General features: G+C 46.7%; 1 protein-coding gene across 1 annotated transcript in view; it reads right to left on the bottom strand.

Moving 5' to 3' along the window:
- Nucleotides 1–15,609, bottom strand: part of CASQ2 (calsequestrin 2) — a 104,408-nt gene that overhangs the window by 1,576 nt on the left and 87,223 nt on the right. The gene's annotated exons all lie outside the window — the stretch shown is intronic.

Here is a 15,609-nt window from a genome sequence, read left to right on the forward strand (position 1 = left end):
TCCCGGGAAGATGGGACCCTTTAAACAATATGGCTGGGCTTAATGGGATTTTTGGTAGGGCACTACTGGGCCTTTAAGAACCAGCCAGGGTCATATAAAAGAATATTGCAAAGACTTCAGACTATATAAGTTATGCAGCAAAGAACATTGAGCTGTCTGCAAGACTGTGGGTTGTAAAATGCTTTCGGTACTTTGTTCCTGTATATGAAGCATTCGTTTGATTGTTCACCTAACACTGTACTGTCTCCCTGCATTCGGTATACGAACTTAATCTATCGAACACCGGACCATCCTGATGTGAAGTGTGGCTGTAATTTACCTCCCTGTATGCAAGTTCCATTCCCTTGGTTTAAACGCACGAACACTCTGCTGTATTCCCTGGTGGCCCCCAATTCGGCAGCCGAACACGTGGCGGCGGCCATCTTAAACCCGCGAACAGCGGTGTTTGGTTGTCGAGTATCTGGAACTCAAAACGGACACTCGACTAACCAAACACCGCTAAGACGTTCAGGACTTCAGAAAGTGCCGATTGAAACGCACGAACGGCCCGTTGTTCGGTAGGATGAATCCCACGAACTAGGGGATTCATCCGACTACAAACCTAACCATGGATGGCATAGCCTCTCGGGACTTTTGATTCACGAACAGAGATCGACCGCAGGGCCAGATCTCATGGAACTATTTTCGGCTACTTTACCCATGCAGTCGGTCAAATCTTTGCTTCCTCATAACTCCCGATCCCCTGGTCTGATCTGGGTGATTTTTGGATATGTTCCTCACCCAGATCAGGGCTACCAGGGGATACCACATGTAAAAGTGTACCTACCATATTTGGGGTATGTGACAAACTGCCCTTTGCCACTGGGCATTGGAGAGGACTGATCGCTAGCATCCTGCCCTGCGACTATGGCCCTGGAATGTATTGCCCTTTAGGAATTACATTTGGGCATAGTGGATTTTGCCGAAGTCGTCGAAGTGCCGAAGTGGCCGCCATTCGACAAACGAACACGTGGCGACGGCCATTTTAACGTATTCAAACGCGGTCAGCGGTGTGTGCAGCCAAATCTATGGAACTGTTTGCGGCTACCCAATTGCACGAACACCGCTGACCCATACCTTCTTCGACACCGCGGCTGGAGACTAAGTCCCGTTCAAAGATTTGAACGCTCTTTCGAATGGGACTTTTCGCGGTGCAAAATAGACCGACCGCACAGCCCAAATCCATGGAACTGTTTTGGGCACGAAAATGTGCTTGCGGTCGGTCATAAAGGACTTATACCTATCTCCCGAACGGCTGAACGGTGTACCGTTACTTACCTTATCCAGGGGCAAGCCGCGGTCCTCTCTTCGAGCCGCGCGCGATCCTGCGGCTCATCCGACGGCTGCAACAAGAAGGCGGGCAGTGACCGCGAGAAGCGGTCACGTGTCCCGCCTGAATCTAAGAGCGCGCCACAGGTCTCGAGCGCGCTCTTAAAGAAACAGTGGGAGCCTAAATTGGAAAAAGGCTCCCACTGGCCCCTGTCATGCCACACTCCCCATACACTTACCTTTTGGGGTGTGGATATGACAGGAGCCAATCAAATTAATTTAGAAGGTACTTATGCTCACCTTTTTCCCTTAGTCATTGCCCTATCGTGGTTTCTGTTGCAGTTCCCTTTAGCGCTTGTTGTGTTCAGTTATGTTCCTTCGTATTGACCTTGGCTTTGTTTCTGACTACGTTCTCTCTTTATCCTTATCTGTTCTGTTTGCCGGCTTGCTGTTTACTGTGTACCAGACCCTGGCTAGTCCTAGTTTACACTGTCTCTTTGTGCCCTTGACCTCGGATCATTCCTGACTCTGTCTCCTCTAAGATATGTCGAGTCCGTACATTCTAAGGTCCGGTAGACGTATCTCTCCTCTCTGTTGTCTTTTGTCGAGTTGAATCCTGCGAGTTGGGGTATATTTTCGTTACATTACGTTAGGGCCATGGACCCCGCAGATTTGGCTCAGCAAATGGCTTCTCATGAGGCAAGGTTTGTAGAGTAGGATCACCGTATGGATCAGATAGCTCAGGCTCTCCAGACGCTCTTGTCTAGAACTATTCCTGCAACCGCACCTAACCCTCCTACACCTCTTCTTCCCGAAGTAATCAATTTGCCTAATACTTCACCCCATTTAACACCCCCTCCCAGGTATGGAAGGGAAGCTAAGACATGCAGAGGTTTCATTAATCAAATAGAATTCCACTTTGAGATGTATCCACGTTCCTTTCCCACTGATAGGTCTAAAGTGGGGTTTTTGATGCATCAACTTACTGACAAAGCACTTGAGTGGGCAAATCCTATTTGGGAGGCCAATGGAGCTATGGTGCATAATTTCAATAGTTTTCTTACGGCTTTTCGTAGAACTTTTGACACAACGAAAAGGTCAAAGAATGCCGCAAGAGCATTAATGAGAATTAAACAGGGTTTTAGGTCTGTGGCTGACTATGCTATTCAGTTTCGTACCCTTGCTTCACAGGTAGATTGGACCAATAATGGGTTAACTACTGCGTTCATGGAAGGTTTATCTGACACTATATTGGATGAGGTAGCAGCTAGGGAGCTTCCTATTGCATTAGAGGACCTTATTGATTACCTTATTGATATAGATAATAGGATTCGTGACAGGCTCTATACTAAGATCAGGAATAGACGTTTTGTTACACCTATTAACCCCAGAAATGATAAACCTGAGAGTGTTAAAGTATCTGAGGAGGAACCCATGCAATTAGGGGTTGCCAAACTCTCTGATACTGAAAAATTGCATAGAAGAAGGGACGGACTCTGCCTATACTGTGGTAGGAGAGACCATATGGTAAATGAATGTCCTTTGCTTCCGGAAAACTCTCGCACCTAGGACCTTATAGGGGACTGGCCTTGGGTGTGATTTCTAAGTCTCCTAAATTGCCTCCTAACCGTTTGCTTCTCCCTGTTTCTCTTCATATGGGAGAGAGATGTATAGCTGAAAGCATACTAGCCTTGGTTGATTCCGGGGCTGCTGAGAACTTCATAGACTCTGGTTTTGTTACGAAACACAACATTCCCATCAGAGAGATTGGGAGATACCCTTGGCCATTGAGGCCATAGATGGTAGACCTTTAAGTACTCCAGTCGTTACCGTTGAAACTGTACCATTATTCATGTACACAGGGGATTTACACTTTGAGACTGTTCAGTTCCAGGTTATCACCTCTCCCTCTTCTCATATCGTGTTAGGGTACCCATGGTTATGTTCTCACAATCCCATTTTCGACTGGGAGTCGGGACAATTAAAATCATGGAGCAAAGCCTGCCTAGAATCTTGTATGATTAAAGTCACCCCTTTAACCCCTTAAGGACACATGACATGTGTGACATGTCATGATTCCATTTTATTCCAGAAGGTTGGTCCTTAAGGGGTTAAATACTATTAATGTTCCTACTACTCCTCCTTTGTCTACTGTTATACCTCCTCAGTACTTGTTTCTCAAGAATCACTAAGGAATAAGTGATTAAGGAATCACTAGAAAAGGGGTTCATTAGGAGATCCTCTTCTCCGGCTGGAGCGGGGTTCTTCTTTGTATCAAAGAGAGAAGGTGATTTAAGACCGTGTATCGATTATAGAGGTCTAAATAAAACCACTATCAAAAATGCATACCCTATACCTTTAATCACGGAATTGTTTGACAGGCTGAAACATGCTACTGTATTCACTAAATTGGACCTTAGAGGTGCATACAATTTAATACGTATTAAGAAAGGCCACGAATAGAAGACGGCATTCAACACTAGATCCGGTCATTACGAGTATACTGTTATGCCATTTGGTCTATGTAATGCCCCAGCAGTATTTCAAGAATTCATTAATGACGTCTTAAGAGACTTTATTCACACATTTGTAATCGTGTACTTGGACGACATATTAATATATTCTACAGATTTACACACTCATCACAGACATGTTACAACGGTCCTGAAGACCCTTCTTGCTAATGGTCTTTATTGTAAACTGGAAAAATGTCTATTTGACCAATCCGAAGTCCAGTTTTTGGGGTACTTGATTTCCGCTAAAGGTTATGGATCCCCAGAAGCTTTCTGCTGTCATAGAGTGGCCTCTACCACTAGGTTTGAAAGCCATTCAGCGTTTTCTTGGTTTCTCTAACTATTATAGACGCTTTATTAAGGGTTTTTCTTCTATTGTAGCGCCTACCACACGTATGACAAAAAAGGGTGGTAATACTCGTGTCTGGTCTCCCGAAGCACTTCAGGCTTTTGAATTTCTTAAAACTACATTCGCCTCTGCACCTATTTTACAGCATCCTATCCCCTCACTGCCTTATATTCCTGAAGTTGATGCTTCTCAGGGCCGGCCTTAGGCATTTGGGCTCCCTGTGCAAAAAAATCTTCACAGCGCCCCCCCCTCCCCCACTCCTTACCCCTTCCCACACACCCTGTCACACACACACACACACAAGCAGGCAGACAGCCATACACACACACACACACAAACACACTCAGGCAGTCATACACAGACAGCCACACACAAACACACACACAGACATAGAATGTGACGGCAGATAAGAACCATTCGGCCCATCTAGTCTGCCCAGACAGTCACACATAGGCAGTCACACACAAACACACACACAGGCAGACAGCCACACACACAGCCACACACAAAAACACAGGCAGACAGCCACACACACAAACAGTCAAACACACACAGACAAACAGTCAAACACACACTGTCAGACAGCCACACACACACAGTCACACACACACAGTCACACACAGACAGACAGACACACACACACACTGGCAGACAGTCACACACACACGCACGCAAACAGTCACACACGCGCAGACAGTCACACACACACACACACACACACACAAACATAGGCAAACAGTCACACACACACAGGCAGACAGCCACACACACACTAACAGACAAACACACTCACACACACACACTAACAGACACACACACACACTAACAGACACACACACACACTAACAGACACACACACACACTAACAGACACACACTAACATACAGACACACACTAACATACACACACACACACACTAACAGACACACACTAACATACACAGACACACACTAACATACACACACACACACACACACTAACAGACACACACTAACATACACAGACACACACTAACATACACACACACACACACACTAACAGACACAGACACACACTAACATACACACACACACACTAACAGACACAGACACAGACTAACATACACACACACACACACACACACTAACAGACACACACACTCACCCACATTAACACATTTTTTTAAATTTATTTAGACGCCCCACCAGCCTCCTTACCTTTGGGAATGCTGGGGGGGGGGGGGTCACTTCCTCCCTAGTGGTCCAGTGGCTGCTGGGCTGCTGGGCTGGCGGGCGGCTGGCGAGGGAGCACTTCCTCTGAGCTGTTTGTTCAGCTCCCTCGCCGGCCGCAGAGTGAGGCTGGGAGCCGGAATATGACGTCATATTCCGGCTCCGCCTCCCAGCCTCACTCTGCGGCCGGCGAGGGAGCTGAACAAACAGCTCAGAGGAAGTGCTCCCTCGCCAGCCGCCCGCCAGCCCAGCAGCCCAGCAGCCCGGCATGTCTGTTAGCCGCAATGCTAACAAGACATTTGCCTTGGGCATTTGGGGGCGGCTTTTTTTGCCGCCCCCTGGAAAATGCCGCCCAAGGCAAATGCCTTGTTAGCATTGCGGCTAACAGACATGCCGTGTGAGCTATGCGGCCGCAGGGCGCCCCCTGCACCATGGCGCCCTGTGCGGCCGCACAGGTCGCACACCCCTAAGGCCGGCCCTGATGCTTCTGATATCGGGGTAGGTGCTGTTTTGTCCCAAAGAGAGTTGCCTGAAAAGCCATTGCATCCTTGTGGCTTCTTTTCGAAACTCCTTGCTATTATCTTAGCTCTTAAAGAATGGAGACACTTGTTAGAAGGAACTAAGGATCCTATCCTCATTTTTACGGATCACAAGAACCTATCCTACCTTGGTGAAGCTAAAAGATTATCCTCTAGGCAGGCTAGGTGGTCACTGTTTTTGTCCCGTTTCAATTATATTATCACCTATAGACCAGGTGATCGTAACATTAAAGCAGACGCTCTGTCCAGGCAGTTCGAAACTGCTGACAAAGAGGAGATTGATGTTACTCCTGTCATTGCCCCAGACAGGATAATAGCTACTACTATTTTGTCCCATATTTCTTCATCCCTCTTGCAGGCCATACAGGCAAAACAAAGCATGGCACCTAGCAAGAGGCCTCTTGATAAATTGTTCGTTGATGTTCCCGAGAGACGGGATATTCTGTCGTTATATCATGATACTAAGACTGCTGGACATCCTGGTATTTCCAAAACGATGTCAGCTGTTTCTCTGTATTTTTGGTGGGATTCCTTACGCAAGGATGTCACTGACTATATAGGTGCTTGTACTACTTGTGCCTGTATGAAATCTTCTCGTAGAGTCCCTTGTGGGCTTCTGCATCCATTACCCGTTCCCGAGAGACCTTGGTCTAACCTATCCATGGATTTTATTGTTGAATTACCCCCTTCGAATGGTTACACAGTTATCCTGTTGATAGTAGATCGGTTTTCCAAAATGGCTTACTTTGTGCCTCTTCACAAGTTGCCCACATCCAGGGAACTAGCTCTTATCTTCGCTAGAGAGGTATTCCGGTTACATGGTATTCCCGTATCGATTGTATCCGATAGGGGTAGCCAATTTATTTCCAGGTTCTGGAAAGCCTTTTGTTCAGAAATGGGTATTTCTCTCTCATTTTCTGCCGCTTACCATCCCCAGTCTAATGGAGCTGCAGAACGAGCCAACCAGTCTCTGGACCAGTACCTTCGTTGTTTTGTGTCCCACCATCAGAACAATTGGTCTGACCTTCTTCCTTGGGCTGAGTTTGCGGAATTACGCCACTCATGTTTCTTCCGGCAAAAGCCCTTTTTACGTTGTCTATGGCCAGCATCCCGTTGTTCTTCCAGCTGCATTCTCCTCACAGGGCATGCCAGTTCTGGATGAGCATTTGGCTGGTCTGCGTAATACTTGGGAGCAGGTTCAGCGTTCTTTGGTGGATTCCGCTGCTCGCCAGAAGGCTCAGGCTGACAAGCATCGCAGAGCGGCTCCTTCTTATGTTGTGGGGGACAGGGTTTTGCTTTCCACACGGAATATTCGCCTCCGGGTGCCTTCTATGAAATTGGCTCCCCGCTTCATTGGTCCTTATCTTATTCTACATAAGGTTAATCCTGTTTCATATGCCTTGGGTCTTCCTAAGAATCTGCGTATTCCTAATGTCTTTCACACCTCATTGTTTAAGCCTTACGTACGCAACCGCTATACCTGGCATACTCCTCCACCCCCTCCTGTCTCTGTGGAGGGGCATGAGGAATCCGAAGTTTCTGCTGTTCTTGACTCTCGTTTCCTTAGGGGTCGACTTCAGTACTTGGTACATTGGAAGGGCTATGGGCCTGAGGAGCGCAGTTGGATTTCTGCTGAAGCTGTTCACGCTCCCCGCCTTGTGCGTTCTTTCCATTCTCGTTTTCCTGCCAGACCTGGTCCTACCCGCCCGGAGGGCGTGTCCTCGGGGGGGGGGGGGGGGGGTACTGTAGCGTTACTTACCTTATCCACGGGCCGGCCACGGTCCTCTCTTCGAGCTGCGCGCGGCTCATCCGACGGCTGCAACAAGAAGGCGGGTAGTGACCGCGAGAAGCGGTCACGTATCCCGACTGAATCTAAGAGCGCGCCGCGGGTCTCGGGTGCGCTCTTAAAGAAACAGTGGGAGCCTAAATTGGAAAAAGGCTCCCATTGGCCCCTGTCATGCCACACTCCCCATACACTTACCTTTTGGGGTGTGGATATGACAGGAGCCAATCAAATTAATTTAGAAGGTACTTATGCTCACCTTTTTCCCTTAGTCATTGCCCTATCGTGGTTTCTGTTGCAGTTCCCTTTAGCGCTTGTTGTGTTCAGTTGTGTTCCTTCGTATTGACCTTGGCTTTGTTTCTGACTACGTTCTCTCTTTATCCTTATCTGTTCTGTTTGCCGGCTTGCTGTTTACTGTGTACCAGACCCCGGCTAGTCCTAGTTTACGCTGTCTCTTTGTGCCCTTGACCTCGGATAGATCCTGACTCTGTCTCCTCTAAGATACGTCGAGTCCGGCCATTCTGAGGTCTGGTAGACGTATCTCTCCTCTCTGTTGTCTTTTGTCGAGTTGAATCCTGCGAGCTGGGGTATATTTTCGTTACAAACGGATTGAAATCATTTTTGGGTATGTTTGTATTTGGAATGTGCTGATTAATAATATGTGACTTTTATTAATATTGGATGTATGGTTTTAGAGTTATGAAAGTTGGGTAAAAAGTATGTTTAAACTGTACGTATAATTGGGTTACCTCTCAGGCTAAGGGGAGGGAATCTGTGGGATGTAACCATTGTGTGATTGGGTAATGTATAATTGTATGTGGGCGTCTCCCTTGCAGGGGAGAATTGCATAAAACCAGAGATCTTCTTGACCCTCAATACGTAGTCTTGTCTCGTGATTGGAGGGGACAGCTATATCACACTGGGGATTGCTATGCTCTGCATACTCCCTTGAGCTTTAATTACTTAGCTCTTGTTCCTGATACGCTCTTCTGGAGGAGAGGTCTTCCCCACACGGTCCTGGAGGACAGAGGCTGATTCCAGGGTGGACGGAAGATGACGCGGCTCAAGTTAAGCTACGGCGGTTGTGGAGTCTGCGGTGGTTGTGGTGTCCAGTGCGGTGCTTGTGGTCCTCGGCGCAAGCTAGGAAGCATCCATTAACGGAAGGTGATCCGTTGCAGGGTACATCCAGGAATTGGGGAAAAGTATGTACTTTATAATTATGTTAACTGTTAAGCTAAGGGGAGGAGATGTGTGGGAGGTAATGTTACGGACCGTTTCAGCAGACAAGGGCTTAAAATCGTTTAGGCAATATCCCCTTTTCACAGACAGGCACAGCTACTGTAGAATCACCAAAACTCACGAATTGGATATAAGTGAATGCACCAAACTCCCGAACTGCATACAAGGGAATAAGGTAGCACTCCAAACTCCCGAACTGGAACCTCACGAATAGCTGCTAGCAGACGAACAGGAAAAGCTCCCAAGCGGCTTACACTCCTGGCAATCAGTCTCTATCAGCATACAGTGAATCTCCCCAAGAACGAGACAAGGCTCCGTGTTGAGGGTCAAGCAGTGGTCTGTTTATTGAGGGCTACCTGCCCCTGTATTTATGCAGGTCTCCCACCTGGTGGACACTCCCCTAGGGGACCAGATGGAAGACTGTAACAATGGACAGACAAGTACCAATTACAGACATACAGCAGTAAAACATCCCCACAATGCATCCTAGCTTCATCCCCTCTGCCCTGAAGAAGTAATTAAATTATCTCCCAGGACAAAGGAAAAACTCCATTACACACGTGGGGACTTTAAAATACATAAAGACACATTTTATACATAACACACAGACATGTAACATATCCCCAGATAGCTCAGGTCTGGGTGCACATTATTAGGTGAATGGCACTCAGACCACACGAATACAGTTTAATTGCCATGGAGCCAAAGTCTTTAATTACACTAATATGCTCCATGGCATGGCTATCTGGGTTAAAACATTCCTCCAACACAAAATACAGAATTTGCATGCATTCGTTTAATCCATACGAATTAGATCCAGGGGCTGGAGGTTCAGCGGTGCCTGCACGTAAAAGTGTCCGATTTTGGTGCATGAAAGCCGGGCAGAAAAGTGCTGGCTGCCCGGGGAGCTCCATAACACCGCCACCTAGCGGCCGCTATGTGTAACAGCGGCCACCCAGTAACAAGCAATTAAGCTGCGGTTAACCGCAGCTTCAGGGAGGTAAATTGGCAGCACACTCCAGCTCCTGGGTGGCCAATTAACGGCGCTGGACGGCTTCCCACGGCTCTGGGGAGGCTGCAAACAGGCTGTTTGTTCGGTAGATAGAATCTACCGAACGGCTGTGCAGAAAGGGAGAAATAAATCCTTCTGCACAGTAAAATTAACCCTTTAGCTGCCGGTCCATAATCCAAAGGCAGCAGGTGGGCAACCAGACTCCTCCAATGCAATGTGGCGAGATTGGTCTCGTCACATCTAACATCTATGTGATTGGTTACTGTAGTAATTATGGTGAGTCCCTCCCTTGCATGGGAGAATCTCATAAAAGTAGGAATTGTGTCATTAAACTTCAGTTCTACTCCTGATACTGTGTGTCGTCCAGTGATTGGGAAAGGTGATGGGATACTATTGGATTTTCTTGCTGATGGTGATTACTATGCTGTTAGGTTATTCTCTCAGTGTGGATATTGTGCCTGGGATTATTGCTGGTTCCTGAGCCACACCTGGACTACCAGCAGAAATAGTCTGTGAGAGACCAGCGTTCCGCCACACACAGTATATATACGGCACAGTTTATACATTGAATCATAGAACACAGTATATATACGGCACAGTTTATACATTGAATCATAGAACACAGTATATATTAGACATGTGCAATTCGTTTCGGTCCGAATTAAATTTCAGCCGAATGTCCGAATAGCTGAATTGCCGAAGTGCCGAATTGCCGAAGGCTGAAATTACCGAATTTCTGAAGTGTAGTAGTGCCGAAATGCTGAAGTGCCGAAGTTGCCAAGGTGTCAAAGTGCCTAAGTTCCGAAGCACAGTATTGACTAAGTACTAATATACTTACCCAGTGAAAGAAGAAGCATGGTACATTGTATACAATTTTAAATAAAAAGTATCCAAACATACGCCAGGATTCAGCTGTAAGCATTTGTAACACTTACAACAATCAAGTAACATACATTCATATAAAATATAAGTTACTTAGCCTGTCAATATAATGACAGGAATGAATAAGTAGATAACTCCCTAAATCCCACGGTATTAGTAAAGATTACTTGGTATTAGTAAATTATGCCCCTACTCACTATACTGCGAGTAGGGGCATGTCTATTAAACAGTGAGCAGCCTGTGGTTACTTAATCCACCAATCAGAGTGTTATGAGTCAAATTACAAAGCGTGGGAAAATTCCAAAGAACTTTCCCACGCTGTGTAAAATGACACAGAGCACTCTGATTGGTGGGTTTAAGCCATCCAATCAGAGTGCTCTGACAGGTAAATGAAGAGACTGGCAGGTAAGTCTCTACATTTACCTGTCACAGCACTCCGATTGGTTGGTTTGAAATCCACCAGAGTGCTGTGACAGGTAAATGTAGAGACTTACCTGCCAGTCTCTTCATTTACCTGTCAGAGCACTCTGATTGGATGGCTTAAACCCACCAATCAGAGTGCTCTGAGCCTAATTGCAGGGCGGGGCAAGGCTTTATAAGCCCTCCCTCGCCCTGCAGAGCTCAGTCTGCACGGAGCCCTTGCCGGGTGAACATGGATTATTTTTTTGGGCGCTCGTTTTTTTTTTTTTTATTGCGGCGGTTATTATGGATTTTTATTTGGCCTTTTGTGGGGCTGAAAAAAGAAGATTTTAGAAGAAAGAAAATATCAAATGGTAAGTTTATTTTTACAGGTACTTAGTTAAAGGTCCCCCCCTAATTATTTTTAGGGTGAGTGGGGTAGGTAGGGGGATCATTTTTTGGGGGGGGGAGGGGGTGACTAGGGGTTTGGCGACCCCTAGTCACCTAGGGAGGAGAGGGGTTAAATTTGTATTTAGGGCCCCCCCTTATTCTTTTTTAGGGCCCCACCCACCACTCAGGGGTGGGGGCCTGGGGGGAGGACATTAGGTCCCCCCCAATTCTTGTTTAGGGCCCCCACCCACCGCTCAGGGGTGGGGGCCAGTGGGGAGGACATTAGGTCCCCTCCAATTTGTATTTAGGGCCCCCACCCACCGCTCAGGGGTGGGGGCCAGGGGGAGGACATTAGGTTCAATCTACCGAACAAAGTACCGAACTATGGACCACCTGGGAACTGGAGTGTGCCGTCAATTGACCGCCCAGAAGCTGCGGTTAACCGCAGCTTAATTGACAAGTGCTGGGTGGCCGATGTTCGTGTGCCGAACACGTGGCAGCGGCCATTTTAGCTCCCGAATGGCCAGCGGTGTTCAGCGCCCAAACTATGGAACTGAAAACGGACACTTAATTCCGTTGAGCCTCCAGCATCCTTACCTCTGCATTCGGTAGTGGAACCGACTGACTGTTCATTCGGTAGTTTAACCGTGTGAACAGCATCACCCCAGATCGCCATGCCATGGAGCCTATTCGTGTAACAAAAGACTATAGGAAAGACTTGGCTCCATGGCGATTGAACTGTATGTATGTGATCTGAGCGCCATTCGGTAATAATGTGCGCTCAGATCTAAGCTATCTGGGGATATGTAGGAGGTGTATGTTTTATGTGTTAAATGTAATCGTATGTAATTTTATGTCTTTTTGCTAACATGTAGTTAATGGAGTTTTACCTCTGTCCTTGGAGATAATTGGATTACTTCCCAATTATCTCCAGGGCAGAGAGGAGGGATTGTAATGCATTGTGAGATTGTTGAAATGTGATTGGTTCTTGTATCCTTTGTGTCCCAGTCTCCCATCTTGTCCCCTAGGGGAGTGTCCACCAGGTGGGAGACCTGCATAAAAGCCGGGCAGTTAGCCCCAGTAAACCAGATTCTGCTTGTCCCTCAAAACTAAGTGTCGTCTCGTTATTGGGGGATTTGGATTGTATGCTGATTTCCAGGAGTGTAAGCTGATTGTATGCTTTTCCTGTTCGGCTGTTTCCAGAGTTTGTGTGTTTCCTGTTCGGGAGTTGGGGGATTCGTGTAGTTTGGAGTTCGGGAGATTGGTGCTTACAGTAGCTGCCTGTACATCTGGAAAGGGGAATATCGCCTAAATGGTTTTTAACCTCTTGTGTGCAAAACGGTCCGTTACACCCTTATTCTTATTTAGGGACCCACCCACCGCTCAGGGGTGGGTGCCAGGGGGGAGGACATTAGGTCCCCGTCCCCCAATTTTTATTTAGGGCCCCCACCCGCCGCTCAGGGGTGAGGGCCGGTGGGGAGGACAATAGGTCCTCCCCCCTTTTTTTACTTTAGGGCCTCACCCGCCGCTCAGAGAGGGGGACCCTTTTTTTTTTTTTTTAACAGTGAGCAGCCACAGTCTGCTCACTATTTAATAGACATGTCCCTACTCACGGTATAGCGAGTAGGGACATAATTTACTAATACTAAGTAATCTTTACTTAGTATTAGTAAATTTAGCTTGAAGACCAATTTAGGTCTTTCAGCCTTTTGGTAGATAACTTCCTAATATCGTGGGAATTAGGGAGTTATCTACCAAGCGGCTGCAAGAAAAGTCCCGAAATGCCGGAGTTCCGAAGTTGCCAAAGTCCCAAATTTCAGAATGCCGAACCGAGCCAAATATTTTCCCCATGCACATGCCTAGTATATATACAGCACAGTCTATACATTGAATCATAGAACACTATATATATATATATATATATATATATATATACCGCCACCTCATTCCAAGCATGGCCCCATGCCCAAAACAGTTCCAGGGAAATCAGTGCTAACAGTCAGTCAAGTTTGGTAGTCTTTTACAGGTTTCCCTGCAGGGCCCATAGTTGCAGGGCCCATAGTCTGTGGGCAGGAGGCTGGCAAGCAGGCTGCTCCAGGAGCTCGTGGCAAACTCACTTGAAAAGGGGAGTTTGTCACAAGCACAATCTATATGTTGAATTAAATAACACATTTGTGGCGAAACCAACCTCGCCACTGGGCATTGGAGAAGCCTGTTTGCACGCCTCCTGTCTGCTGACTACCCCTGGGAGATTTGGCCCTTTAAATACAGTATTTGGGCATATTGTATTTTATTATGCTGCTGCTGGCCCTTTAAGACTATGGGGACATACTGTGACTTTTGGGAACAATGCCCCTTTAAGACTATGGCCCCTGGAAGATATTGCCTGTTAAAGACTATTTAAGCAGATTGGATTTTAAAAGACTTGCTGCCCTGTTAAATTGTATTGGAGCAGTTCTGCAGCTTTAAATTGGCACTTCGGATGCAGCCAAAGTAGTCGAAGTGGCCGCCATTCGACAAATGAACACGTGGCGGCGGCCATCTTTGTTCATTTGAACGAGGTCAGCGGTATGTGTAGCCAAATCCATGGAACTGAAATTGGCTACACATTTCAACGAACACCGCTGACCCTTACCTTTTCCTACACTCCATTTTGAGCTGCAGAGACTAAGTCCCGTTCGGCAGTTTGAACTCACTGCTATACTAAGCTAAATGCACGAATGGTCCCGTTCGTGCATTAGAATGGGACTTAGTCATTTTTCTGTGTAAAATAGACCGACCACACAGCCCAAATCTATGGAACTATTTGGGGCAGGAAAATGTGCTTGCAGTCGGTCATAAAGCAAACTTTTAATCTACTGGATGGATTTGTCTGATTTTTGAGAGTGTTTATGTTTAAAGTGCTGATTCTGAATATGTAATTTTTATGAAGATTGGATGTATTTTTTTTAAAGTTATAGTACATGTATAAAAACTGTATTTTTATATTGGATGCTGGGGGGACTGCCACAAAGCAGTAAGGCGGGTGGAGGAGGTGGATTGGTGTAGGTTATCTAGCCAGCGAGCTGTAGCAATGTCACTGGGCATTTTCCCACGCTAGACCTTGTAACGGATCCCCTATACTTCGACTGAGTATATCCGTGAAGAGTCTCCCGAAATCCAAGCATAAAAAAGGTTGTAGTGATTATAGCTGCCAAGACTTCATGAAGGGGTAAAACGCTGTGTTTAATGGTAGCCACAGCTGGCCTTTTATGCAAGTCCCCATGCAAGGGGCACTCCCCTCTGGACCTGAGAGTAGACTACAGTACAAACAATCACATAATGCATTGGCTCTCAGGTCCAGGACACTCCCACATAAAATAGGATAATCCCTCCTCTGTACCTGGAAGATAATTGGGTTAAGTACTGTATTAAACTTGCACTATAGTGCCCTGAGGGTGCCCCCACCCTCAGGGACCCCCTCCCGCCGGGCTCTGGGGAGAGTAAAGGGTTAAAACTTACCTTTATTCCAGCGCCAGGCGGGGAGCTCTCCTCCTCCTCTCCGCCTCCGATCCTCCCTTTCGGCTGAATGTGCATGCGCAGCAAGAGCTGCGCGCGCATTCAGCCGGTGTCATAGGAAAGCATTTACAATGCTTTCCTATGGACGCTTGCGTGCTCTCACTGTGATTTTCAATGAGACAGCCACTAGAGGATTTGGAGGCTGGATTAACCCTATTATAAACATAGCAGTTTCTCTGAAACTGCTATGTTTATAAAAAAAAGGGTTAATCCTAGAGGGACCAGGCACCCAGACCACTTCATTAAGCTGAAGTGGTCTGGGTGCCTAGAGTGGTCCTTTAATTATCTTCAGGTACAGAAAACATTTACTTTTACAAAAACTCCAAAAACTTTAAAATACATAAAATCATATTTCACATAACCGAACCCCCATAGTCTATACATCCCCAGATAGCCTGGATGTGAACGCCCAAGTTTTCTGAAAATTGC

Source organism: Pelobates fuscus, chromosome 1, assembly GCF_036172605.1.
Source record: "Pelobates fuscus isolate aPelFus1 chromosome 1, aPelFus1.pri, whole genome shotgun sequence".
NCBI lineage: Eukaryota > Metazoa > Chordata > Amphibia > Anura > Pelobatidae > Pelobates > Pelobates fuscus.